This window comes from Papaver somniferum, chromosome 8 (assembly GCF_003573695.1).
Source record: "Papaver somniferum cultivar HN1 chromosome 8, ASM357369v1, whole genome shotgun sequence".
Classification (NCBI taxonomy): Eukaryota; Viridiplantae; Streptophyta; class Magnoliopsida; order Ranunculales; family Papaveraceae; genus Papaver; species Papaver somniferum.
This window is the reverse complement of record NC_039365.1, coordinates 103,361,284-103,389,066: the sequence shown is the minus strand read 5'-3', so window position 1 is coordinate 103,389,066 and position 27,783 is coordinate 103,361,284.

Genomic DNA, 27,783 nt, shown 5'->3' with positions numbered 1-27,783 from the left:
TCTGGTGTGCGTTTGAGCAATATGTTGAATTTTCAGAAGAGTTTGATCTTTGACTGAAATTCTTGATTTTTGCTCGAATGAGCATGTTTGCTCATTTGATCAATATTTTATAAATTAAAATAAGAATATTTTAATATTTTTCGCGAGTAGCCTAGTCGGTCGTGTGACCATGTCGACTTTTGGCATTTTCATGGTTTGAGCAATATTTGAGAAAATATGAAGAAATCATGATTTTTGCTCAAACTGAGGAGTTTCATGAGATGAGGGAAATAATATTTATGAAAGAATAGGGACTGCAAGGTGTGGGACCGTCCACGGCTAGGGAAAGGCCGTCCGGCCAAGTTTCCCGGTCCCAAGACACCTTTCCCTATTTTATAATATTATTTTTCATGAAACCGTGAAACTATGGAGAAACCATGAGTTTTGTTGAGACGAAGGAGTTTCATGAGATTAGGGAAATAATAAGTATAGAAGGCTAGGGATTGCAAGGTGTGGGACCGGCCACGGCTTGGGGTATGGCCGGCTGGCTAGGTTGCCCGGTCCCGCAACACCTTTCCCTATTTTATATTTTTATTTCTCATGAAACCATGAAAATATGGAGAAACCGTGAGTTTTGCTCAAACAAGGAAAGTTGGTAGAATGAAGGAGTTTTCATGAGTTCATGAAAATAACAAAATAAGAGAAAATAACGAGAGAGGCATGGGACCAGCCACGGCTAGGGCACAGCCGGCTAGCAGGTGGGCCCGGCCCATGAGCGCCTCTTAATATTTTATTATTATTATTTTTCTCCTGTTTTTTGTAAGATTCCTCATTTATCTATATTTTTGAATGCTCGTTCGTGCATTCGTGTGCTCGGTCGTGCATCATTGTAGAGTACACTTGCACCATTTTATGGGGCTTATTTAGTGATGGTCTTGATGCCCGATTGCTGAGTATTTATTACTAATTTACGAAATTCAGTGGAGAATGATTCATGAAACTGAGTAATAAAAGTGAGTAGTTTTTTATTATCAATCCATAGGATCAGCCGTGGATTCGTCCATGAATTCGGAATAATAAAATGAGTATTACCATTCCATGGGATCGCGGATTCGACCATAGAATCAGAGCAATGGTTGTTTATTACCATTTCATGAGATCAGCCGTGGTTTCGATCATGAAATCAGAATAATCTATTACCATTTCATGAGATCAGTCGTGGATTCGATCATGAAATCAGAGTAATAATTTATCTATCACCGTTTCATGAGATCAGCCGTGGATTCGATCATGAAGTCGGAATGATGAGATAAAATAGATTATCTTCTAGGAATTCAGTGATGAATGTCACGGTATAATCAATCTATTGCAGAAAGGATATTAGCCAGTTAAAGCGTCACATCCATCCTGAAGGGTGCATAGTCAGGGAGTCACAAGTGTTGCTTACGACCTGAAGGCGTTAATGCTCTCAATCTGAGGAGAACCGCCTGAGTCTATACACGGTCTCTCCACATAGTCAGGGAACATTGAGTGTCACCGACGTCCTGAAGGCGTTAAGCTCTCAATCTGAGGAGAACCGCCCAATCGTTCTTCTATGTGGAGGGGGGGTCTCTCTATGTAGTCAGGGAACAGTGAGTGTCACCGACTTCCTAAAGGCGTTGAGTTCTCAATTCGAGGAGAACCGCCCAGTTATGTTATTCTACATAGAGGTCATGATGAAATGCGAGGCATCGAACGCTCAGCTAGTGGAGACTTTTCGAAAAACATGTTCATCATGGCTCCTAAAATATGAATCGTCACATGCCTGAAAGTCGTGTCAGGGACACGCGGTATCATGATTTTATGATTTTGACCTTTGTTGAAAATCCACCATCAACATTAAGTCCCTTGCTTAGTGAGAGACAATCATGTTCCGCAGTAAGCATTAACTGGTAATTTTCAGTCGGCAAGATTAGTGGTTGAACTCAGTCACACAAAGGTATTTTCAGAATCCTCGATTTGCTCCAGCGGTGTCATGTACGAGCAAACGTTCAGGTGAGGACCCTGATGGTACGGTAGAGTGTCATCTCACGAGCATGAGGAGATGGAGCACTGCTGATTTGGTCGGTCAAAAGTCCAGTTTTGCTTGGTTTAGCGTTCGTGGGCCCAAGCCCAAAAAGGAAACCCATGTTTTATTAGGTTTTGGAAATAAAATTGATATAAAAGGTAAATAACCCTAAAAAAAATTTATTCTGTGACCGACCAGGCTTCTTCATCTCTTCACCACCTTCACGTGAGTAGCAGCAGGAGGGGAAGATTTTCCGCCGTCTTCAGCCGTCACCGACCACCGTCCAGCCGACACCGACCAGGTAAGTCCGATTTTTTTTTGCTATATGTTTTGATGAGTTGTTGAAAACAAAAATCCCATAGTTGGATGCATGCGTAGGTTTCATGAAATTTGTTGTTTGTGAAAACACGTATGTCCGTTCGTTCGATAGTTTAAGAAACGAGCAAAAATCCCTAATATGAAAGAGATACATAAATTCTTGAATAGACATGGTCTAGTTATAGTAGGAAAATTTTGTTTATGATTTTTCATGAAAACCCCAATTTGTTTTCAAAGCATGAATTTTACAAATACTTTTAGGAATGTAGAATTGTTCGTAATAAAAGTAATAATGATCCTTAGAGTTTGAAGAATTTATGATAGGACACGTAATTCATGATAAAGCTTATTTGTGAACTTTCAAAATTTTATTTAGAATATGTGGACTTTTGTAAAAATAGGAAAGACCCTCGTTTCATAGACGAATGCTCGATTGAGCAAAAATAACAATTTTTGACTAACTCGCGTAAAAAAAGTTTTTTTTTTTTTTTACACACGTGAGTTTTTTTTTTTTTGAATAAAAATCAAATAGCAAGTTTTGAGTAATTGTTGGAGATAAACAATTATATTTCATGATTTTATGATGTGTGCCTACGGTATGAAATCATGGGATGTTCACATGAAGAGTTAATGTGAATTGTTCATAGTTTCGCGAAAAGTCAGTGTTGGCTCTTGAATGATAGATTTTTCTCGTCTTCGCATGTTCGAAGGAGTGAGAAAGTTTTCGAAGTTTTACGTTGTTATCACTAAGTTCGTGAAACTGTAAATAGGTAAGAGTTGAGGATTACCAATTTTGTAGATGCTGATGTGAGTATCATAATTATTCTTTGCTTTTAATTCCATTGCGTTGATGAAATTTGTCAATGGATGTTACAACGACTCTGCAAAGATGACTGATTCTCGTGATGGCGCTCCCGAAGATGAAGTTTCCAGAGAGGAAATTTCAGGAGAGGACGTTTCAGACGCGTCTTCCAGAGATGATGATTCCTTCAGAAATGATGATTCTGAGACTTCTAAGGAGAAAGAGGAGACTCCCAAAACTAAGAACATCCCAAATGCTGAGGACAAATTCTTTGTGTATCTGTATAGGCCCGAAAAGCGTCCTTTAGGTTCCTCGTTTCGGACGCTTATAAATCCCAGAAGCACCACTCATAACAAGTTGGTATCTCCTCCAGCAATAATTAGATTCTGTTTGCAAGGGAAACACTATTTGGCTTCACATGTGGAACCGAAACTTTCTATGAAACCTCTGCCACATTTCTCTGGATGGGAAAGACACATGCAGGTATGGTGGCTTTGCTTGCTCGCTGGTGCATTTCTACTCATACTTTCATATGCAGATGGGGAGAATTCACCTTTACTTTGGAAGATTTGGTTGCTTTGTTACATCTCCCAATCACTGGTAATTTTCCTGAAAAGCTCTCAGCAAAGGAGAATGTGATGTATGATGTACTGGAAACCAAAATGCATGATTCAACAAGTCGCACAAAACTTGCTATGCTCAGTGGTTGAAACACTGGTGGCCGAGAGATGAGGTTCCCAAAGAACCTGTCGATGGTCCCTTGACCATCGCTGCTTTCTTATGTTTGTGGCTCTCCAGAGATGTTTTTGAAGATAGCGGTCATTTTTTGAAGACATTTGTGATCCCTTTTTCCATAAAGATGGCTAAAGGTGGGAAACTTCCCATTGGTAGTCTGTTTTTGGGTTCACTATTTGCCAATCTAGACTCCTTGGTCATAGACTCCAGTGTTTCCAACGGCTTCATGAAAGTTGAGACGTATGCTAACACTATGTTCCTCCAAGCCTTGATGTGGGAGCACCTTGAGAATTATGCTCCGACCCCTCGTAGTGTCTTACAAGGACCCAATGTTGATACTCGTCATGCTTTTCTTGAGAAGAATAATGCCAGAATTATGCGTTGGTCTACAAAGCATCCATAACACAAGGTACGCCTCACTAACATTTTAGACATCGAGTCTGAGTTCAACTTTCGTCCCGGGTGTCAGTTCCTCCTCTTTTCTCACGTTGAAAACTGGTGTTGGTCTGAGTGATGGAGAGAGGTCTTTTGTATTGAGTTGCACTCCTGGATACTTAGTATCAATGATGCATGGAGAATTCCAGGTATAAGAATATAACATCGATATAGCATCTCGGCAAATGGGCGTCGACCAGTGTGTTCCAGGTCATCGATTGAATAAACCATCGGTTGAGCATCTGAAGATTCATTTGGATTGCACACGTGCGGAAGGCAGTGATTATTTATTTCCATGTTCTGACCGAGCTACTTTCGTAACTCCGGGCTACATAGACTTCTGGAGTCAACAACTTAAGCATTTATATAAGTTTTAAAAAAGCGGGGGTCTAACAACACCACCCAATATTTCGTTAGAAATCTGTATAGACAAATTCGAATATACTTTTAAGAGAATCAACAAGACTCAATCAATTAAAAGTACATCAACGAGTTTATATCTCTCTCTCTTGATTTGATTTCCTCAAATAGAAACTGCGAGTACTAATCAAATACAAGGAATAACTTGGATGGTACCAAAGAACAATATCCAAGGATCAATCAATGACAATCAACAACCAAAGGTTGGATTACTCTAATTGATGATCTAATGCACAACTTGTATTATTTCAATTATAAAGATAAAACAATATAATGTGGAAACTGAAATAACACAGACACCAGAAATTTTGTTAACGAGGAAACCGCAAATGCAGAAAAACCCCGGGACCTAGTCCAGATTGAACACACATTGTATTAAGCCGCTACAGACACTATCCTACTCCAAGCTAACTTCGGACTGGACTGTAGTTGAACCCTAATCAGTCTCCCACTGATCCAAGGTATAGTTGTACTCCCTACGCCTCTGATCCCAGCAGGGTACTGCGCACTTGATTCCCTTAGCTGATCTCACCCACAACTAAGAGTTTCTACGACCCAAAATCACAGGCTTTGACAATAAAAAAATCTGTCTCACACAGACAAGTCTATCAAAGGATCAATTTGTCTCTCACAGAAAAACCCTAAAGTTTTTGTTCCGTCTTTTGATAATAATCAAGGTGAACAGGAACCAATTGATAATCCGGTCTTATATTCCAGAAGAACAACCTAGATAAATCAGTCACCTCACAACAATCTTAATCGTATGGTAGCGAAACAAGATGTTGCGGAATCACAAACAATGAGACGAAGATGTTTGTGACTACTTTTTATATCTTGCCTATCGGAGATATTAATCTCAAGCCAATCAATCTGATTGTACTCGTACGATATAAGATGCAAGATCAGATCACACAGCTACGATAAAAGAAGTATCGGTCTGGCTTCACAATCACAATGAAGTCTTTTAGTCGTTAACCTGGTTTTAGAAGAAGAAAACCAAAGTTAAAAGAGAATTGACTCTAGCACGCAAACTAGTATCACACGTGAAGTGTGGGGATTAATTTTGCATAATACTATATGTCTCCTTTATATAGTCTTTCAAATCAGGGTTTCTCCTTGGTCACAAAGCAAACCATATCCACCATTAGATGAAAACCTGATTTAGATTCAAGCTAATATTTCTCAACCGTTAGATCAAAAACTTAGCTTGTTATACACAAATGAAATGCACGCTTCTAGGTTTGTTAATCGTACCCAAACGTGTACATTTGTTGGTTCAACAATAATTAACCAAAAGGTTAGCCATATGAGCATTTCATACCAACCATATTCTTATTCACCATAACTAGTTCAGATGACTTCAAATGAACTAGTTAGAGAGTTGTTCAATTGCAAGGAAATTTTATGTACCACACAAGACACTATTAAAGAAAAGATGATTTGATTCACTAGAATCGGTTCATGAACTTTATAGACACGGTTTGCAAATTGCATTCCTTAGTCTTTATAAGTTTAAGTTCAGAAATCATCTTTAGATATATAACCTTATTAAGTTTGCACACTAGGTTCGCGGACTTAAGAAACCGGACAAAGTTTACAAACTCCAGCAGAAAATCTCAGCAAAGACATTCCTCCGGTTCGCGGACTGGGTTTGCGGACGTACTCACGCAACAAGTTTGTCAACTCTAGCAGAATTTCTCGGGATAAGAATTTCGGCAGTTCTCGGACTTGGCAACAATCCATTCTTCCGGTTTTTCTTGATCAACAAAGTTCGCAAACTTTTTTTCAAAGGATAGGACTTATGCACATATGTGTTTCCACAACAATACTTATGTCCATCATTGGTTATGTAATCTAAACTCTCATTCCAACCATTGAAACATTCTTAGAGGACGTTATATAGTTGTTACACCATTTCTCGTCAAAGCAATTTTCAAAGTGATTGAAACATATCATGACTTTCATCACTAGGTAAAGATAAACATGGTCGAAGCGAAACGCTTACCATCACATATTTCGAGATATAGATAGGCGAGGTATACTCGGCTCGAAATACTAAATGTGTATAATCTAAGTCTATATATAGCATACGACTTTTTGTCTCAAGAAGTAGGAGATAGAGTAGATATACTTTTGAGTGACAGATAAGTTCAAGTCTTCACATACCTTTTTGTCGAGAAGTTCCACCGGTTCCTTGAGTAGTTCTTCTTCTTGTATGATGAATCGCCATGAAGTCCTTGAGCTCAACTACACTTTCTATCCTAGTATGAGACTTAGCTATAGTAGACTAGAAATCAATACTTATAGTTTTGATCACTAACATTGACAAACATGCTTGAGATAGAAACGCATGCGAGTTCGACCGAGCAATGCTCTAACAATCTCCCCCTTTGTCAATTTTAGTGACAAAACTATCAATACATATGGAATACAAAAAAAAAGATAAAGAAACTTTAGTAGATCCTATTCCACATGTCTAATCTTCAACATTCCTCGAAATCTTCATCACTTCCAAGTACTCCAATGATCCCAAAGGTTGTAAGTTTTGCATCACCGTTGTTGAAGATCCGTAGCTATAACAATGAGAAAGCATCGGTCTCGATCATTGTTATACAGTGTCATAGTATTATTACACAGTGTCAAAGTCCAATTGTATCACAACTTCAACAATAATACTATGGTGATATGTATCACTCCCTCTTAGTCAATACTCCATCTCACATGGAAACCTCTCCCCCTTACACAATGATACGAAAACCATATGTATTTGTAATGTGAACTACATATTAATTCTCCCCCTTTTTGTCAATAAAATTGGCAAAGGTACAAGAACGGGATCATAATGAAATTTCCGTAAGAGACATTTCATGACTAAAAGAAAAATACATACCATCTAATTTAGATGGAATCATATAGCCGAAGCTAATAGCATTCATCAAGGAGTTTAAAGATACAAGATAACCCCTTTAAAATTCCACAGCCGCACACCCCTCAAGATATGACCATTAAGCACAAGTTTAAAAGAACTCTCCCCCATTTGATGTCATTCCCAAGGGAACAATAAGAGCGACCTTAATTTCAAAAGAAAATAAGGATTTTGATTGGACACCAAAAACCATGAGAATGATTTTCTATATCCAAAAACTCAATCAAATTAATCACAAGTAAACCCATGATTAATTTAATCGGAATACGCAATCAAATTAAACACAAAAGTGATCAACTTAATTGATTATGCTCGACATAAGAGAACTTACGGAGCATACGACTAACATAACCATTAGAAAATGAATAGGATAGTCGTTCATATACTCAACATAAGAGGAATCTTACGGAGTATGAAAATACTCAATTAGATTAATTACAAGAGAACCCATAATTAATCTAATTGGAATACACAACCAAACTAATTACAAAAGTAATCAATTTAATTGTCATTTGTTTTGCTCAACATAAAAGGACTTATTGAGCAATAACTAAATAACCAAACAAGATGATTAATTTAGTTCAAGAATGCTCAATACAAAGTACCTTGCGGAACAACCAACAAATCTAATCAAAAATAATCAACTTGGTTGTATCGTGCTCAACATAAGACACATTACGGAGCCTCACGGTATTACATAAAATATTGATCAGTGAAGATCAATATTGTGGAATACACAAGGATTCATTATATCTTCCATCACTATTTGCATAACGATATTTAATAGACATAATCCTTGAACACAAAAGATTTTAACCTATCTTCCATCAAAGAATTGACAATATAGGCTTAACTTTTGTATATGAAGTCTATTCATCCTTAAATCAATACATGAATACCGATCATGAACGACTTTACTTTTGACAAAATATGGGACAACATAGTTCACGGACGTAAACACCAATATCCCATAACAAATTGCAATATAACAAGTCATAAAGATTAAATACTGCAAACCATCATCCTCCAAATATTTTTAAAATTTAAATCAATAAACCTAAAAAAGAACAAGAAGATGAAAAATAATAGCTATGTGTAGTCACAATCATTGCTATTCAAGCACTAGTTATTCTTCCAACTAAATCAAAAAGAAGACTTACTAAGAAACAAACAAACTTCTATGATGCATTTCACTTACTTTGAAAATTCTTCTCATATTCCCTATATTCATCAAGCTCATCTTCGATTAGATCAATCCTAGATTCAAGATTATCCACCTTTTCTTCAAGTCTCTTGGAGGAAGCTTCGAGTTCACTTTTCAGGGCACGTACTTGATACAAGACAAGATTCATGGTTAAAGATAGCTTATCAAATTGTGAGATTGAAGGATTCTCATCAGACGATGAGATACGCTTGTCATAACACATCTCGTTATCGGAAGAATCAAAACGAATCTTCTTAGAGGGAAACAGAACAGTCCATACATCACTTTCTTTGCTTGAAAGACTAGAGGAGGACATGTTAGAGAAGATAAATGAAATGATCATCTAGAAGACGAGAAACTTCATTTTAAAAGAATGAAGATGAAGTATTTTCTGAAACGATCTTTTACCAAACCCTAACAGAATTAGGTTATCACCAGAAAAAGTCTTTTAAAGAGTCAGAAACTGTACATGAACAATAACGGTACAACAAAAGCCAAAAATAGAGAATTAACAAACACATTCCAACACAACCCTCTCGAAAAAATTATGATTCTTGCCTAAGTGGGATAGACGAAAGAATCATGAATAACAAGATTACAAATCATAATAAATCCAATCCAATATAGGACTGGGATATTCTCGTGAGGGGTGGAATTATTTGTTAATCCAAGTTTTTGCTTATTCCTTAGAAAAGAGGAGTTATGCACATCATTCTTTTCCCTTTTAATCACAGTTTTGAAGAACTTGATTGTTGATTTGCGCAAATCCTGCACCTTTCTAAAAATCACTTCTTGAGGGAAAAAGGATTTTACAGGAGATTTCTTCTTCTTCTTCTGCATACAGTGTTTAGCAGATCAGGATTGCTTTTGATCATTTGTGCTAAGATGATCCTGATTTTTACACAAGGAAACCGAGAGTTTTGGTAGCATCTTGTGTTTTTCTGCATCACCCTTGTTGTCAAGATGACTGGAGAGTGATACATAATCGGATGACATTTGCTGACACGACTTACGAGACACAGTCGGAGTTATTCGACAAGTCTTATAAGAATCACGATTGTGATTTTCAGCAAAGAGATTAAGAGAACAATCACAGATTTCATCTTCAGGACAATAATCAACAGTATTCATCCATGCTTTAGTTATCTTATTCACCTTAGTATCTGGACCATTGGAAGTATACACACTTTTACAGCACATGAGACCAGTTTCGCTAGTACAGTTTTTCTGAACTCTCTTATCCCCCTTTTTGATTGATTAAACCTCTTTTTGAGACTTTCTTTTACTTTGTCTAAGAATTTTCTTAAGCTGTTGTATAAACAGAGACAACGTAGAAATAAAGCAATTCTCATTTTATTTATCAATCAATTTAGAACGGTGAAATTTTCCATCAGGATTGCTAGATACGTGATGTTTATCTCTTGATTTAAGTTCGCGATCGAAAATTTTAAGCTTCCCAACAAGCGTATTTCGCGAAAGAGTATCAAGGTTATTTCCCTCAACGATGGAATGTTTTTTAGATTCGTATTTAGATGGAAGAGATATGAGAATCTTCATCACAATTTCCCTTTCAGGAATAGTCTTACCCAATGCACAAGATGCATTAACAATTTCAGACATTTTGTGATAAAATTCATCAAATGACTCTTCTTCTACCATATGAAGGTTTTCCCATTCGGAGTTAAGGTTTTGAAGCCTAGCTTCCTTTTCGCTGGTGTTACCTTCAAATATAGTTTCTAAAGTATCTCAAGTATCTTTAGACGTGGAGCATGAAGCCACAAGGTGTCGAAGATCTGGGGTGATGGCATGCATGATGGCATTCAAACCGTCGAAGTTTTGCTTTGCAGCAAGTGACTCAGCAGCGGTATATGTACCGATGTTTTTAGGCATGGTAGCATTTTCAACTATAACGACGGGAACCTCATAACCATTAATAACATAAACCCATGATTGGAAATCACGCGGTTGAAGAAAAGTACGCATAGCAATTTTCCACCATAGGTAGTTTGAGCCATCGAAGACTGGTGATATGTTTACTGAGATAGCACAACTGTCCATAGAGTCAGATCGCTACAAACACAGACTTGTAAGGTCTTGAACGTGTTTGCCTGCTCTGATACCAATTGAAAAAGCGGGGGTCTAATAACACCACCCAATATTTCTCGTAGCAATCTTTATAAACAAACTCGAATATAATTTTAAGAGAATCAACAAGACTCAATCAATTAAAAGTACATCAACGAGTTTATATCTCTCTCTCTTGATTTGATTTCCTCAAACAGAAACTGCGAGTACTAATCAAATACAAGGAATAACTTGGATGGTACGAAAGACCAATATCCAAGGATCAATCAATGACAATCAACAACCAAAGGTTGGATTACTCTAATTGATGATCTAACACATAACCTGTATTATTTCAATTGTAAAGATAAAACAACATAATGCGGAAACTGAAATAACACAGACACCATAAATTTTGTTAACAAGGAAACCGCAAATGCAGAAAAACCTCGGGACCTAGTCCAGATTGAACACACACTGTATTAAGCCGCTACAGACACTAGCCTACTCAAAGCTAACTTCGGACTGGACTGTAGTTGAACCCCAATCAGTCTCCCACTGATCCAAGTACAGTTGTACTCCTTACGCCTCTGATCCCAGCAGGATACTGCGCACTTGATTCCCTTAGCTGATCTCACCCACAACTAAGAGTTGTTACGACCCAAAATCGAAGGCTTTGACAATAAACAAATCTGTCTCACATAGACAAGTCTATCAAAGGATCAATCTGTCTCCCACAGAAAAACCCTAAAGTTTTTGTTCCGTATTTTGATAATATTCAAGGTGAACAGGAACCAATTGATAATCCGGTCTTATATTCCCTAAGAATAGCCTAGATAAATCAATCACCTCACAACAATCTAATCGTATGGTAGCGAAACAAGATGTTGCGGAATAACAAACAATGAGATGAAAATATTTGTGGCTACTTTTTATATCTTGCCTATCAGAGATATTAATCTCAATCCAATAATTGTACTCGTACGATAGAAGATGCAAGATCAGATCACACAACTACGATAAAAGTAGTATCGTTCTGGCTTCACAATCCCAATGAAGTCTTTAAGTCGTTAACCTGGTTTTAGAAGAATAAAACCAAAGGTTAAAGGAGAATCGACTCTAGCACGCAAACTAGTATCACACATAAAGTGTGGGGATTAGTTTTGCACAATCCTAGATGTCTCCTTTATATAGTCTTTCAAATCAGGGTTTCGCCTTGGTCACAAAGCAAATAATATCCACCGTTAGATGAAAACCTGATTTAGATTCAAGCTAATATTTCTCAACCGTTATATCAAAAACTTAGCTTGTTATACACAAATGAAATGCACGCTTCTAGGTTTGTTAATCGTACCCAAACGTGTACATTTGTTGGTTCAACAATAGTTAACCAAAAGGTTAGCCATATGTGCATTTCATACCAACCATGTTCTTCTTCACCATGACTAGTTTAAATGACTTCAAATGAACTAGTTAGAGAGTTGTTCAATTGCAAGGAAATCTTATGTACTACACAAGACACAATTGAAGCAAAGATGACTTGATTCACTCGAATCGGTTCATGAACTTTATTGCCACGGTTTGCAAATTGCATTCCTTAGTCTTTATAAGTTTAAGTTCAGAAATCATCTTCAGATAAATAACCTTCTTAAGTTCGCACACTAGGTTCGCGGACTTAAGCAACCGGGTAGAGTTTACAAACTCCAACAGAAAATCTCGGAAAAGACTTTACGCCGGTTCGCGGACTGGTACTCACGCAACAAGTTTGTCAACTCCAGCAGAATTTCTCAAGATGAGAAGTTCGGCAGTTCGCGGGCTGAGTTCGCGGACTTGGCAACAAGCCATTCTTCTGGTTTCTCTTGATCAACATAGTTCGCAAACTTTGGTTCAAGGGATAGGACTTATGCACATATGTTTTTCCACAACAATACTTATGTCCATCATTGGTTATGTAATCTAAACTCTCATTCCAACCATTGAAACATTCTTAGAGGACGTTATATAGTTGTTACACCATTTCTCTTCAAAGCAATTTTCAAAGTGATTGAAACATATCATGACTTTCGTCACTAGGTAAAGATAAACATGGTCGAAGTGAAGCGCTTACCAACACATATTTCGAGATATAGAATACCAAATGTGTATAATCTAAGTCTATATGTAGCATACGAATTTTTGTCTCAAGAAGTAGGATACAGAGTAGATAGACTTTTGAATGACAGATAAGTTCAAGTCTTCACATACCTTTTTGTCGAGAAGTTCCACCGGTTCCTTGAGTAGTTCTTCTTCTTGTATGATGAATCGCCATGAAGTACTTGAGATCGACTACACTTTCTATCCTAGTCCGATACTTAGCTATAGTAGACTAGAAATCAAGACTTATAGTTTTGATCACCAACATTGACAAACATGCTTGAGATAGCAACGCATGCGAGTTCGACCGAGCAATGCTCTAACAAGTTTGTGATGGATGTTAAATCCATGGATCGAGAGTTTCCTTCCCCCGGCATGATTTTTGATCGACCCAGGTTGAGATATCTTTCTAGTGGTGACAAACGGAAAACGCCTCTAGAATGTTCACAGGTAAGTATTTCCCTTATGATTTCGACGAAAGCATGATAAACGTATCTCAATCATTTTATTGGCTTGGCGATAGGATGGACGTGTTGTGAGACCTAGAATTCGTGTGAATTTCTTGGAACTTTTAGGAAAGTTCCCAGGACGGAGAAGGTAGGAGCAAGACATCTTATTAGATGATACCGAACAATGTGGAGTCCCCAGCCGTTTCTTTGGTGAGTTGTCAATACTTCCTTTATCTTCGCAATTTTCTTGTCCATGTAATTAGGATCCCAAAAGAATATTGTTAATTTTTTTCAGAATTTTGCTCCATCGGTTATTGACGGTCTTCATCTTTCCTCCGCACGAACAACCCAGGAATCCAGCATCGATGGAGATGTTGATGTAAGTATTCTTTTGTGTAAGTGATTATGGCGTTTCCTTGAATGAAGTAATGACAATTGTTTTTGACGAATACAGGAAGAGAGTGTTGTGGAAAGCCAACATGGCCAAGTTGTTCATTCGTCTTCAAACAGTAGTGAAAAAGAGGACCTCCAAGAATCGGGACCGGATGGAGGTAATAGTGGTCTCAACGTTGATGCTGACCGTATTATCCCTTCGAACGTCTTGGAAACTCCTAAAGTAAGTATCCATCTCATATTCTTTCCATAGAAGTGTAATATTTCTGATTCGTTGATGAATGAATGAGAAGCCGTATGAATGAATGAAAGTTTTTAGTGAAATACGTCGCCAGAAATTTTCAGAACTCAGCCATTTAGTTAAAACACCATAAAATCTTCATCCGGTGTCAGATTTTCACGAGATACCCATGTATCCTTAATCCCAGGAAATTTAAAATCTGTTTTAAATAAGCTTTTTAAGTTTTGAGCACGTTTAGGGGTCGAAATCAGCGAAACAGTAAACTTCCAGGAGACTTTCGGGAATTTTTCAGCTGGCATGTGGTCCAATGTTTTGGCCACAACTTCTTACTCGTTTATCCAATTGCTATGAAATTTTGATATGTTGTAGGAAACATCCATACAAAGAGAATGGTATATGACTCAATCTTATATTCCTTACCAATTACTCCCAGTTCGTCGTCTTATACAGGGAAGTATAAAATATCTTCTGACGGTTTATTGAAAAACGTATTTGATGACTTCCACACTATTTTCTCATGTCTTGGATGCATAATAAAGAACTTAGATAGTGTTAGTTCACTTACATGCTGGATTCTATGATTTCCTTTGGTTTCCATGCTTGAATTCTTCTAATCTCATGTAATCTTCGTATTAGGAGTTGAATACCGAAGTTGAGAATAATGGGACCAATGAGAATGATTTGAGCAACGTGACAAAGAAAGATAGTGGTGCTACCAACTCTGCACCTCAGGGTCATGAGAATGTTGCTGCGGAAGTTTTCGACGAGAATGATGCTCAAGTTATCACCACTTTGGAGATAGAAGAAAATGGACCCGTAATGGAAAAGACTTCTCCAGCAATAGAAGAAGTTGTTCTTACGACTGCTGAGGTTGCCCCAATGATCGAGAACCGTATAATATTGCATGAATACCCCAATACAGGGATAATTTGTGATCCTCCGTTTGGTGCTTCACTTCCATATCACGTATCCATTGGCGGATTCAGCGTTCCCACTGGGTATGTCGATATGTATGAGAAGTTGTGGAAGATGTATGGTCATATTGCGGTTACAAGAGACCTTGAACGCATCTACTTCTTGACAATTCAATTAGGAAGCATATTGCCTGTCATAGATGATATTCGTACCAGAGCCAGAAGTACTGTCACTCGAGATGTACTATTTGATAGGGAGTACAACTTGGAGAGATCCGAAGAACTTGGTTTTAACTTGAAGTGGCTTCGTCAGAAAATCGACGCCATCAAGGATGTAGTAGTGGACAACATACCTTTCACCGGTAATGCTGTGGTGGAGAAGATGGCTAAGATTGCTGAATTGATTGAAAAGGTGGAGTTGGAGAAAGCGGCCTTGCAAGGCTTGGAGAATGCAGAGAAGTAGAAATCTTACTTTGAAGGCTTCCTTTAGTTTGTTTTTTTTTATAATCTCTTGAACCTTGAACTTCTGAGAGATGTGAGGTTTTATTTTGGTTTTGAATTTTTGATTGGTTTTGAATGAATGTCTGAGGATTTTCTTTTGGATTTTGGAATTAATAGAGATTTTTCTTAAATAAAAGAACTTTTGATAAATTGTTGAATTCAAATACCGAATGCAAGTATTGCAAACGTTTTGGAGGAACTGAAATACATGTAAAAGAAAATCCTAAGATGCAAGCGTCAGATGTCTTGAGCATTTGTCTTGAACATAAAAAACACCCAATGCCGGATGCTTTATGCGTCAAAAATCTTGAGCCAATTTTCATGAATCACTGGTAAACTTGTCTTGCCATTGATGTCAGCCAATTCATAATATCCTCCAGCGACTGATTTAGAAATCATAAAAGGCTCTTCCCAGTTGGAATGCTTTGTATAATGGAGATTGTGTTTAGTTGCCTTAAGAACTAAATCTCCTTCATGGAACTTATTAGGCTTGGTTGGTCGTCCCTTAATATCTTCTGCTGGTTCGGAATTCCTCGTACAGTGGGATTCCATGTTGATGGAGCTTTACAATTTTGCAACACATGTGGACACTCATGCAAGGGAGAGTATGCAGGGTATCGCTTATTGAACTGAGCCATGTCTTCAGCGATAAACCTTTCAATAGGGTGCTCAGTTTGGAGAGACTCCAACCATTTATTGTGATACTGCTGAGGCGAGACAATCCACTCATAGCATTTGATGATAGCTTGGTCGTGAGTAAGATTGAGTCCCTGGACAAAGGCAGCATATTTGAAAGTTGATATTATAGACACACGAGGAGGAATAAGACTTGCCTGAGTGCGGAATCTTCTGACAAATTCATGTGCGCTTTCTTCAGGTTTTTGTGTAAGTCCTATCAGGGCTTGGACTTTATCCAGATGCTTGAATGGTGGGGTGGTAGGTTTGGGAAACCTACAATAATAATACTGCAAGTGCACAACGTCTAACTAGTAGACAATGGCAAGTACAGGTCGTTCCCACGAGGAGTGTGAAATACTCTACCAACTAATATCGAAAGTAACTAATCGACATGATAATGTTTTAACGGTTTTTATAAATTTGGAACAAAATGAAATAATAATAATTTTAACAATAAAAATAAAATGGGAATGGTTTATTAGGATTTTCGGTTTCCATCAATTAATTATGCAAACTCTACTAATCGTTAAAAACATATTTCATGCCTTTTCAAATATTGTTTCTCCGTTGTAATTTTCTTCACTTTATGGGTAGTGATTCTAAAGCATTACCTATCAATCCTAAAGCATATCACATCAAGGGATTTAATCAAAGAATGCCATATCAATTGAAAAGCATAAATAATCAATGAAATCACATGAACAATAAAATACCAAGCTATATGAAGAAAAATTACTAGTCATTCAAATCATTATTGAGCATATGAATATAGAGTTTACACAATTTATTGGTTTCTACCTAAACCCAAACATAACACTAGCTAGAAATGGCTTTCTCAAAAGCCATAAACATATTAAAATTAAACTCTATCTAATGAAAAATGAAGAATCGAAAACAAAACTTCAAAACCCTTCCTTCCTTGCAGGCCCTATGGCCGGGTGCCTCATATCTCAAATATTCGACATCCTTCTTATACACCTTCCCTTTCTTTAATTTCATTAAACAAAGTATCGAAATAAATTATTCTATGAAATACTTGCACACAAGTTGATGTCGTCATCAATATCTTTCCCCAAATAGTATTGCCACCTCGTTCTTCCAATGAAATAATAATCTCTCCTTATTTCCAAAATCTCCCAAATGAAGAAAGAATTATTTTATTTTCAAAATAATCTCACGTGTAAATATTCCTCAATTGATTCTTCACATGGCAAATAAATTATCTTTCCCGGTGGAATATATTTGTAATAAAGTAAGAAAGATAAAATACTTCTCATTTTCAGTTTGCATGTGCCAATCCCATTTTGATTTCAATTCTTTTGTTGCGTTTATTCCTCGCCTATGAAACAATTTTATGCTGCTGATATATATGGAGATACCAGGCCAGCTACATTTTGTCATTTTTTTCATTGTGGTTGCTGATATATGGAAATACCAGGCCAACCTCATTTCATCATTGTGGTTGCTGATATATGGAAATACCAGGCCAACCCAATTTCATAATTGTGGTTGCTGATACATGGAAATACCAGGCCAGCATAATTGATCATTGTGGTTGCTGATACATGGAAATACCAGGCCAACCACATTTCATCATTGTGGTTGCTGATATATGGAAGTACCAGGCCAACCACATTTTTCCATTTTCGTCGCAAACACCATTAAGTCTCACATTTTGTTGTTTATTCGCTGGATGATCGAATTCACTTGTACTTTCTACAAAAGCACTAAAATAATATTAGTAACTAAAATATTGTATCATAGCTAATATAAATATGGGTATAAAATGTAGCATATATACATGCTTATCAACACCCCCACACTTATATTTTGCCAGTCCTCGAGCAAAACAGAGATATTATGCAATTGATTTTTATTTTATTCTAAGAAAAGTGAAAACCTGCAAAAATATGGATAATTACCCACTCCCCCACACTTAAACATTACATTGTCCTCAATGTAATTGAGTCATCCAACGTAGAAATTAAGATGGGAAATACAAAAATAAACAATAAAAATAAGAGATAGAGTAGAGGGAACAAATCTGATGGGTTAACTCCCATGAAGCGAAATGTATTTGTTTCCCTACTTGCCAATAGCATGTAGTCTCAAACAAGGTGAGGTTGGTGCCCCAAAGTATACATCCAATCATATATATAGAGTCTAAAAAGTTGAAGATCATCCCAACTAATCCGGTCAGCTGAAGATATGTCCCTGTGAACACTATAAACCTCCAAAACGGTATGTAAATTCATTCTCAATCAAAAACTGTAAGTGATATTCAAATAATGCATAGATGGGATAAGTAAATCATTCCCATACGCAACAAATTCAGATTGTTTGACAGTTTTTATTGGCGGAACACGCTCTAAATCAGGTTCTAAATCAGCTGAAATAATTTCCGCGGAACAAGAGCTCAATGGAGCAATAATATCACGACTCATAGACCCATTATCATCTAAAACGTTTTCATTATTAATATCATCAAGACAAAAAAATTCAGAACTTAATGGCTTAAGGGTCAAGGTCGGATCTTTCTCGATGATGGAACTAGTCGAGACTCGGACAAAACTAGAGGTTCTAATTTGGGGTTCCATTTATTAGTGTCTAGCAACGGTGCAGAGTCTAACAAGGCATTGAATTCACAAATAACATTATCATCATCAAAACCAAACCAAAAATGAGCTAAGCAAACCTCTAATGGATCTTCCAAGTGGCTCTTGCAAAAGCTTGTCGAGTACATACTAGCTTTTCGCCCGCAGCACTTCGGACTAAGGTACCTAAAAAAAAAAATCAAGAAAACTGCAAAAAAAGACTAAAAGAAATTTAAAAGAAAAATAAAAATAAATTATGTACAAAAACTAAAATTAAACTGTATACAATGATATCAACAAAATAGTATTTTGCAACCACTCCCCGGCAGCGGCGCCAAAAACTTGGTAGGTTTGGGAAACCTACAATAATAATACTGCAAGTGCACAACGTCTAACTAGTAGACAATGGCAAGTACAGGTCGTTCCCACGAGGAGTGTGAAATACTCTACCAACTAATATCGAAAGAAACTAATCGACAAGATAATGTTGTAACGGTTTTTAGAAATTTGGAACAAAAGGAAATAATAATAATTTTAACAATAAAAATAAAATGGGAATGAGTTATAAGGATTTTCGGTTTCCATCAATTAATTATGCAAACTCTACTAATCGTTAAAAACATATTTCATGCCTTTTCAAATACTGTTTCTCCGTTGTAATTTTCTTCGCTTTATGGGTAGTGATTCTAAAGCATTACCTATCAATCCTAAAGCATAACACGTCAAGGGATTTGACCAAAGAATGCCATATCAATTGAAAAGCATAAATAATCAATGAAATCACATGAACAATAAAATACCAAGCTATATGAAGAAAAATTACTAGTCATTCAAATCATTATTGAGCATATAAATATAGAGTTTACACAATTTATTGGTTTCTACCTAAACCCTAACATAACACTAGCTAGAAATGGCTTTCTCAAAAGCCATAAACATATTAAAATTAAACTCTAGATAATGAAAAATGAAGAATCGAAAACAAAGCTTCAAAACCCTTCCTTCCTTGCATCCCTATGGCCGGGTGCCTCACCTATCAAATATTCGACATCCTTCTTATACACCTTCCCTTTCTTTAATTTCATTAAACAAAGTATCAAAATAAATTATTCTATGAAATACTTGCACACGAGTTGATGTCGTCATCAATATCTTTCCCCAAATAGTATTGCCACCTTGTTCTTCCAATGAAATAATAAACTCTCCTTATTTCCAAAATCTCCCAAATGAAGAAAGAATTATTTTATTTCCAAAATAATCTCACGTGTAAATATTCCTCAATTAATTCTTCACATGGCAAATAAATTATCTTTCCCGGAGGAATATATTTGTAATAAAGTAAGAAAGATAAAATACTTCTCATTTTCAGTTTGCATGTGCCAACCCCATTTTGATTTCAATTCCTTTGTTGTGTTTATTCCTCGCCTATGAAACAATTTTATGCTGCTGATATATATGGAGATACCAGGCCAGCTACATTTTGTCATTTTTTTTCATTGTGGTTGTTGATATATGGAAACACCAGGCCAACCCCATTTCATAATTGTGGTTGCTGATACATGGAAATACCAGGCCAACCCGGCTGCTGATACATGGAAATACCAGGTCAGCATAATAAGTGCTGATGATATATAGAAATACCAGGCCAGCATAATTGATCATTGTGGTTGCTGATACATGGAAATAGGCCAACCACATTTCATCATTGTGGTTGCTGATATATGGAAGTACCATGCCAACCACAATTTTCCATTTTCGTCGCAAACACCATTAAGTCTCACATTTTGTTGTTTATTCACTGGATGATCGAATTCACTTGTACTTTCTACAAAAGCACTAAAATAGTATTAGTAACTAAAACATTGTATCATAGCTAATATAAATATGGTTACAAAGTGTAGCATATACATGCTTATCATGGGGCATCCTCCATTTCTTCCGAGTCGAAGCTTTCCTCTGAGTTAGAGCTTTCTTCAACAGAGAAGTGTGTAATTGAAGATGTTGGAGTTACCTTTTCAGCATGAATCCATTTCCGCCCAAGAATCATGTCGTATCCTGGATCTTTTCTAATTATGTAAAACTTGGTTTCAGTCCAAGTTGAGTCGGTTTTCATCTTGAGAATGATGTAACCGTAAGCATCTCTGGGGATTCCTTCATGATCTATGACTGAGCAGGAGCGTGAGTTTCTTCTTGTCGAGTGATGCTTGCAGCTCTGAGAGTTTTCAAAGGAATGATATTGACAACAGTACCAACATCGATCAGTGCTCGCTTGAACTCGTTTCCTTTCAGGTACACCGTGGTGAGAAGTCCTCTATCATACATTTCTTTGTCAATGACTGGAGGTTCAGGGTGTGTTTATGGGATTGACAGTCGTTTCCCGGATACTGTATGGTTCAGAGCCGAAAACACGTCTATTCTTTGAGCTTTTGACAGATACAACAATTCGCAGGCATGCTCGATTAATGATTGAAGTGCTTCTTTGACTGGTGGTTCAGAAAATGTGAAGGTTCGGATCGGGAGAGGATTCTTTTGTACTCCTTCAGTCCCCAGTTCTCCTGAATCATACTTTTCCTTGAATATGCGCTTCAAAGTTCTGTAATCGCTTGTCGGGTGACTGACATATCTATGGAAGCGGTAGTAGCGTGGACTTTCCATTTGTTCCTCAGTTGGTTCCCTTTTGGCAGGAGGTAAGTTGATTGCACCATCTTGGATCCAGACCTCCAGTAACTCGATCACCTTTTCAATAGGTAAATAAAAATCCGGTACTTCCTGATTATTCGGTTGTCCTTCCTTGGTGCCTTCGTAGACGTTGGAGGAACATTCGTAGGTTGTTGTACGTCAGCTTTTCTTTTGCTCCCTTCAGCAACATTCGCGAAAACCTCAACATTGTACTGCTTGTTAATCAAACGCCTGGTGCTGCTGTTTCGAGTGTCTCGCGGCTCCTCGACTTTGACGTTTTTTGTTCTTTCTAGCAAAGATGGGGCAGTGGTTGCTGATCGCTTTGCTGCTTCATGGAGTTCTGAGAAAGTCTGAAATCGAAGATTTTCCAGCAAAGCTCTGTAGACTGGAATCATCCCGTTGATGCACAAATCCACTAATTGTTGTTCAGTGACATTTGGATCATGAAAATCTAAGGCTTGGATTATGAACCTCTTCACATACTCATTCGGATTTTCAGCGTTCTTATAAGTCATCCTTCCTAAGTCGGAGATAGTAATCTATTCATAAACGAAGAAATATTTCATGTAGAAGGCGTTAACCATTTCTTCCCAGTTTGCGATGCTCCCAGGTGCAATGTTGTTGTACCAAGTATCTGCCCGGCCCGTCGGAGATTTTGAGAATTCTTTCATACGAACAACATGGTTGTGCTCGTTCTCTCCTAGTGCCTCCAGGAATCGAGAATCATGTTCCCAAGCGTTCCCAATTCCATTATACAGTGCGAACGTTGGAGAAGTGTAACCCTTTGGGAGAGGGATTATCTGTGTAGCAGCAGGGTATGGAGGTTGATGGCGGTGGACAGACTGCGCATTGCCCTTCCCTCGATCCTCCATAAAACGTTCCAGATCTTCACGAGTAATGAAACCGGTGGGCTCCTTTTCTTTTTATGCAGCTTTGTGGACTTCATCATCATCAACCACATGGACAGGAACAACTTTGGGGTCAGCAGATGCTTCATTGGCCTTCTCTTTCTCCCGAGTCTTCTCGGACACTTTGTCAGTGAGGGTTTTGAGATAGTTGCATAGCTCTTTCTGCATCGCATCCATGTCGTTCTGATTTTTGGCAAGAGTTTCTTGCAATTTCATGAGATCAGCGATGGTGGGTGGATTTTCTCTGACTTCCTCGGGATGTCGGCCGAAAATAGGATGATTTTCGACATTGGTTCGAGGAGGAGTATTATCACCACCAATGTTCGAAGCGGGAATGGCTTATGGAATACCACCATTGTTGCTAGTGCTAGTTCGCGTTAGGATTTGTAACTGAACCTGACCTAAGATCAACCATTTTTTGAAAATATAATATTGCAACCAAGAGATTAATCTCCTACTGTGGTTGCCAATCTGTAGATGGGGAAAAACGAGTCGCTGGTTTTTTAGGGAAGTGAAGAGACGAGCGTGTTGTCGAGACTCCTCAACGGAGCAAACTGTTCAACCTCACACAGATGCACTGCAAAGGGAGTGCTTAGATTCGAGAGATCAATCTATAAGACTCCGACCTAAACCAAGTCAATGGCCGTTCCAGAGTCAATTCAATCGCAAAGAGGAAAATGGGTTAATCTGTAGGAGGGAAGCTGGGAATTGTGTGGGATCAATGATGATCAAGGATTGTGGACGTGTTGAAGGTTTCTGCAATAATGATGAACTGATGAGTTCGAATAAGTTCTGGTAGATTGATGAATTCCTGAGAGTAATTACTCGAGAGATTCTATGTCGATAATTGTTGATGATGCTAATCATTCGTTGTCCTCAATCATGGATTCATAGACTTATTTATACTATCAGAATAGTAAACACATTGATCCCTGTAAGTGTGATGGTTTCTTGAGTGAAAGAGTGGGAAAGTGGGAATCGTGGTGAAAACTAGTTCCAGGTCGTGTGGAGACTTGGTTAACAGTCCATCCACTACTTTGATAAATCCTTCAACCGTTTGCACGACTTACTCACACTTCTCGTTGTGGATGTATCCACGTGTCGTAGGCCGCCAGACCAAAACCCTAAGTGATATCCCCCCTTGAGACTGTGATTGATGTCTCACGATTTTTCGAGTCTGCAGGGCAGACGTGTTTCGATTAGTCAGTCATTGACTTAAGTTTTGTTGAATTGAGCATGGGTGATTAATGCTCAGTAATTTATGAATTGAACGTTGTAGTTCTTTGAATGATGTTGATATTGCACGTGTTAGCAAAATCATAAATTTGATGATGTATTGCTGATAATATTGATAGATGGATCGATATTTGAGCAACTGAGCAAGTATTGCTCGTTTTAGCAAATTAATGATAATTTGCTGAATTTGATAGTTGGATCAATATTGAGCAACTGATCAAGTATTGCTCGTTTTAGCAAATTAATGATAATTTGCTGAATTTGATAGTTGGATCAATATTGAGCAACTGAGCAAGTATTGCTCAATTCGACAAATTATTTATTGGTGTCGTGACCCAATAAAATATTAAAAAATTGGTAGATTACCGAATATTATATGATTAATTCAGATGTTGGTTGTTGAATCAACATAAATTCATTTAGTGTTTGAATCTTGCTTAGAGTGATGATTCGTGGAGCATTTATTCAAAACCCTAATTTTAGATCAATTATCTGTTAATTGATGAATTGCTGAAAATATATCATGAGTGATAGAGGGACCGACCACATGGAATGATGGACTTCCATGTGGTGCCCAAGTGCTCGAGTGAGCATACACCAGAGTCCTCAGTTGGATAGTTGGTGAAAGAATGATGATTAAATGGCGGTTTCATCATTTATTGAAATATTGCTCGATTGAGCATTAGGTGATAAAACCAAATTATTGAAAAGTAAGGCACTGACCAAGAGGGCATGAGACCGGCCCTTGGTGGTCGTGGGACCAGCTGATGGTCGTTTGAGCAAACTCCAGGTAGGTTGAAAAGAGTTTGGACCCAGTATGAGCGATTGCACAAATTAGGTCAAAATTATGAAAACGTGTGGGACCGGCTCATTGCAAGCCTCAGAGCCGCCCTTGGTTGGTCAAGGGAGCATTCCCGTGTCACTATAATGCCTCTATCTCATTCCTGAGAGTTTCGGTATTTTCTGGTGTGCGTTTGAGCAATATGTTGAATTTTCAGAAGAGTTTGATCTTTGACTGAAATTCTTTATTTTTACTCGAATGAGCATGTGTGCTCATTTGATCAATATTTTTCTCGAGTAGCCTAGTCGGTCGTGTGACCATGTCGACTTTTGGCCTTTTCATGGTTTGAGCAATATTTGAGAAAATATGAAGAAATCATGGTTTTTGCTCAAACTGAGGAGTTTCATGAGATGAGGGAAATAACATTTATGAAAGAATAGGGATTGCAAGGTGTGGGACCGTCCATAGCTAGGGCATGGCCGACCGACCAAGTTTCCCGGTCCCACGACACCTTTTCCTATTTTATAATATTATTTTTCATGAAATCGTGAAACTATGTAGAAACCATGAGTTTTGTTGAAACGGAGGAGTTTCATGAGATTAGGTAAATAATAATTATAGAAGGCTAGGGATTGCAAGGTGTGGGACCGGCCACGGCTTGGGTATGGCCGGCCGGCTAGGTTGCCCGGTCCCGCAACACCTTTCCCTATTTTATATTATTATTTCTCATGAAACCATGAAAATATGAAGAAACCGTGAGTTTTGCTCAAACAAAGAAAATTGCTAGAATGAAGGAGTTTTCATGAGTTCATGAAAATAACAAAATAAGAAAAAATAACGGGAGAGGCATGGGACCGCTACGGCTAGGGCACGGCCGGCTAGCCGGTGGGCCCGTCCCATGAGCGCCTCATATTATTTTATTATTATTGTTTTCTCCTGTTTTGTGTAGGATTCCTCATTTATCCAAATTTTCGAATGCTCGTTCGCGCATTCAGGTGCTCGGTCGTGCATCATTGTCGAGTACACTTGCACCATTTTATGGGGCTTACTCAGTGATGGTCCTGATGCCCGATTATTGAGTATTTATTACTAATTTACGAAATTCAGTGGATAATGATTCATGAAACTGAGTAATAAAAGTGAGTAGTTTTTTATTATCAATCCATAGGATCAGCCGTGGATTCGTCCATGAATTCGGAATAATAAAATGAGTATTACCATTCCATGGTGTTGATGGTGGTTTTTAGTTCAGGGTCAAAACCGTAAAACCCTGTGTTTAATACGTTGTCATTCTGCAAAAAGGAACAAAAGCCATTTGAAAGTGATGTGTGTTCAAGCATCTTTACTTATATATGTATTGAGAAATTCAACATATTTATGAAATGTATCAGAATGGATTCTATAAAGTTCAACCTCTCGCATTAGTTACTAATGCATTGACCTGCCCGTTATTTTCTTATGTTATGTTCTCAGTCGAACTATCATTATTGACATGACATGACGATGAAGTGTTCACTCTCAGCAGAGTAGCATGAATCTCCCGAAGTGCCAGTATTGAGATCTGCATAAAAATACCCCACGGGCTACATCATTCTCTGACAAAGAGAATCTCATATCAATGCGCTTTTGAGTCAGCTCAATCACGCTTGAATTCCTTAAAGGAAAATCTGGACTGATTATATCAGTCTCGGAAACGATCATGGCCACACAATTTGGCCGCATAATTCAACAAACCTAGACCTCTCCTGGCAGAACTAGGTAATTACTGCATTGACCGATTGTGGGCCCACCAACGTCCCAACAGATCGGACCATGATTAAGTACATCCCAACGTTGAAAAGCGCTAACCCTAAGTATGGTGGACGCGTTGTTTGGAAGAAGCTCGAACGAGCTAGACCGACTATGACGGTCTCAAAGTGATCATGTCCGTCCAACTTGGCCAGCCAAGTTGGACGTCTTAGATTGAGCTTTGGGGGACCAAAAGGCGCCGACGGGCCCACTAGTTCTCTAGTTGATCGAGTCCCATGTTTTCCATGCACAAGCGCTTCAAACGCCGACCCAAGCATGGGAATTTGCGTTGCGTAAAAACAAAGCTCGAACGAGCTAAGACCGTAAAAAACGGTCTCAAAAGCCATCATGTCCTCCCAACTTCGCCCGCCTAGTTGGACGACTTAGATCTTCCTACGAACGATTAAAGAAGTATCAGCATGGTCATGGGCGGCCCCACTTTCCCCTTGGACGATCGACTTGCCTATAGCAATCCTATGGGGTGCTCGACCGCTTGCACGAACTTGAGCAGAGGCATTGCGTTCAAAAACCCTATTTTAGGTCACGGCAGCACATAACTGTCAAAGATTGATCACAACCATCCATCTTCGCCAGCCTAAACAAGCGGCATAGATCTAGATTCAAGTGGTCTCGAAAGTGTTAACGTGATCATTGCGGACCCACCTTTACACGTGATTGACCGGCTTACGCAAACTAGGGCTCAATACCTCGAAACGCACGCCCAAAGAGGGGTGGGCTACATGGCTCCCTAAACCCTAAAGTTTCGTCAATGGCAGTATGCAACTGCCGAAAATCATCTCGTCCATACAACTTTGCTAACCTAGTTGGATGGTGTGGATTTGTTTTTCGAAAACAAGCAAAGCAACATTGTGAAGACCGACCATCCCTCTTCCACATGAGGTGATCGGACAAGTGATGACTTGACCGTAGGGTCCTCAAACGATCACCGAAAGGTGGTCGATCATGTTGTCTTCTTTAAGACGCCTATCCGCGACTTATTCAATCAGGCTCTAAAACAATGATGCTTTATACACATCGATTAGTTTGAGTTGTTTAAATGCGATGCTTCACATGCATCGAATACATACAATATTTTATATTGGTCTCATAAACAACTTAGTTGTTTCACCTAATAGCACCAAGTTATTCTCCGCGGCGGGTCCCACGATTTGACCCACTTATTCGAGACATCAAACATGTCACAAATTGGGGGATGGTTATTGGGGTATTGGTCTGGAGGTTTACAGCGTGCGACGTGCAACACGTCCATTACGAGAATGTGTTAGGAAAGACAGACGGTTATCAGTAATGAGAGTAGTTGGAGAACGTGTGATCAGTTATCCTTCATAACGGAGACACGATGATCACTACCTTCCGCACAAAAACCCACTTCTCCGCTACTTCACTTCCTCCACTTACTAAGAGATCAGGGTGTAATCAATGACTTATATAAATAGATTTGCAATCTAATCCAAAGAAAAAGAACACAGGGGTTTTCAACACAAGTAGCCAGAAACCATTTTTCTGACACACAAGTCATAAACAACCACACCTTCAT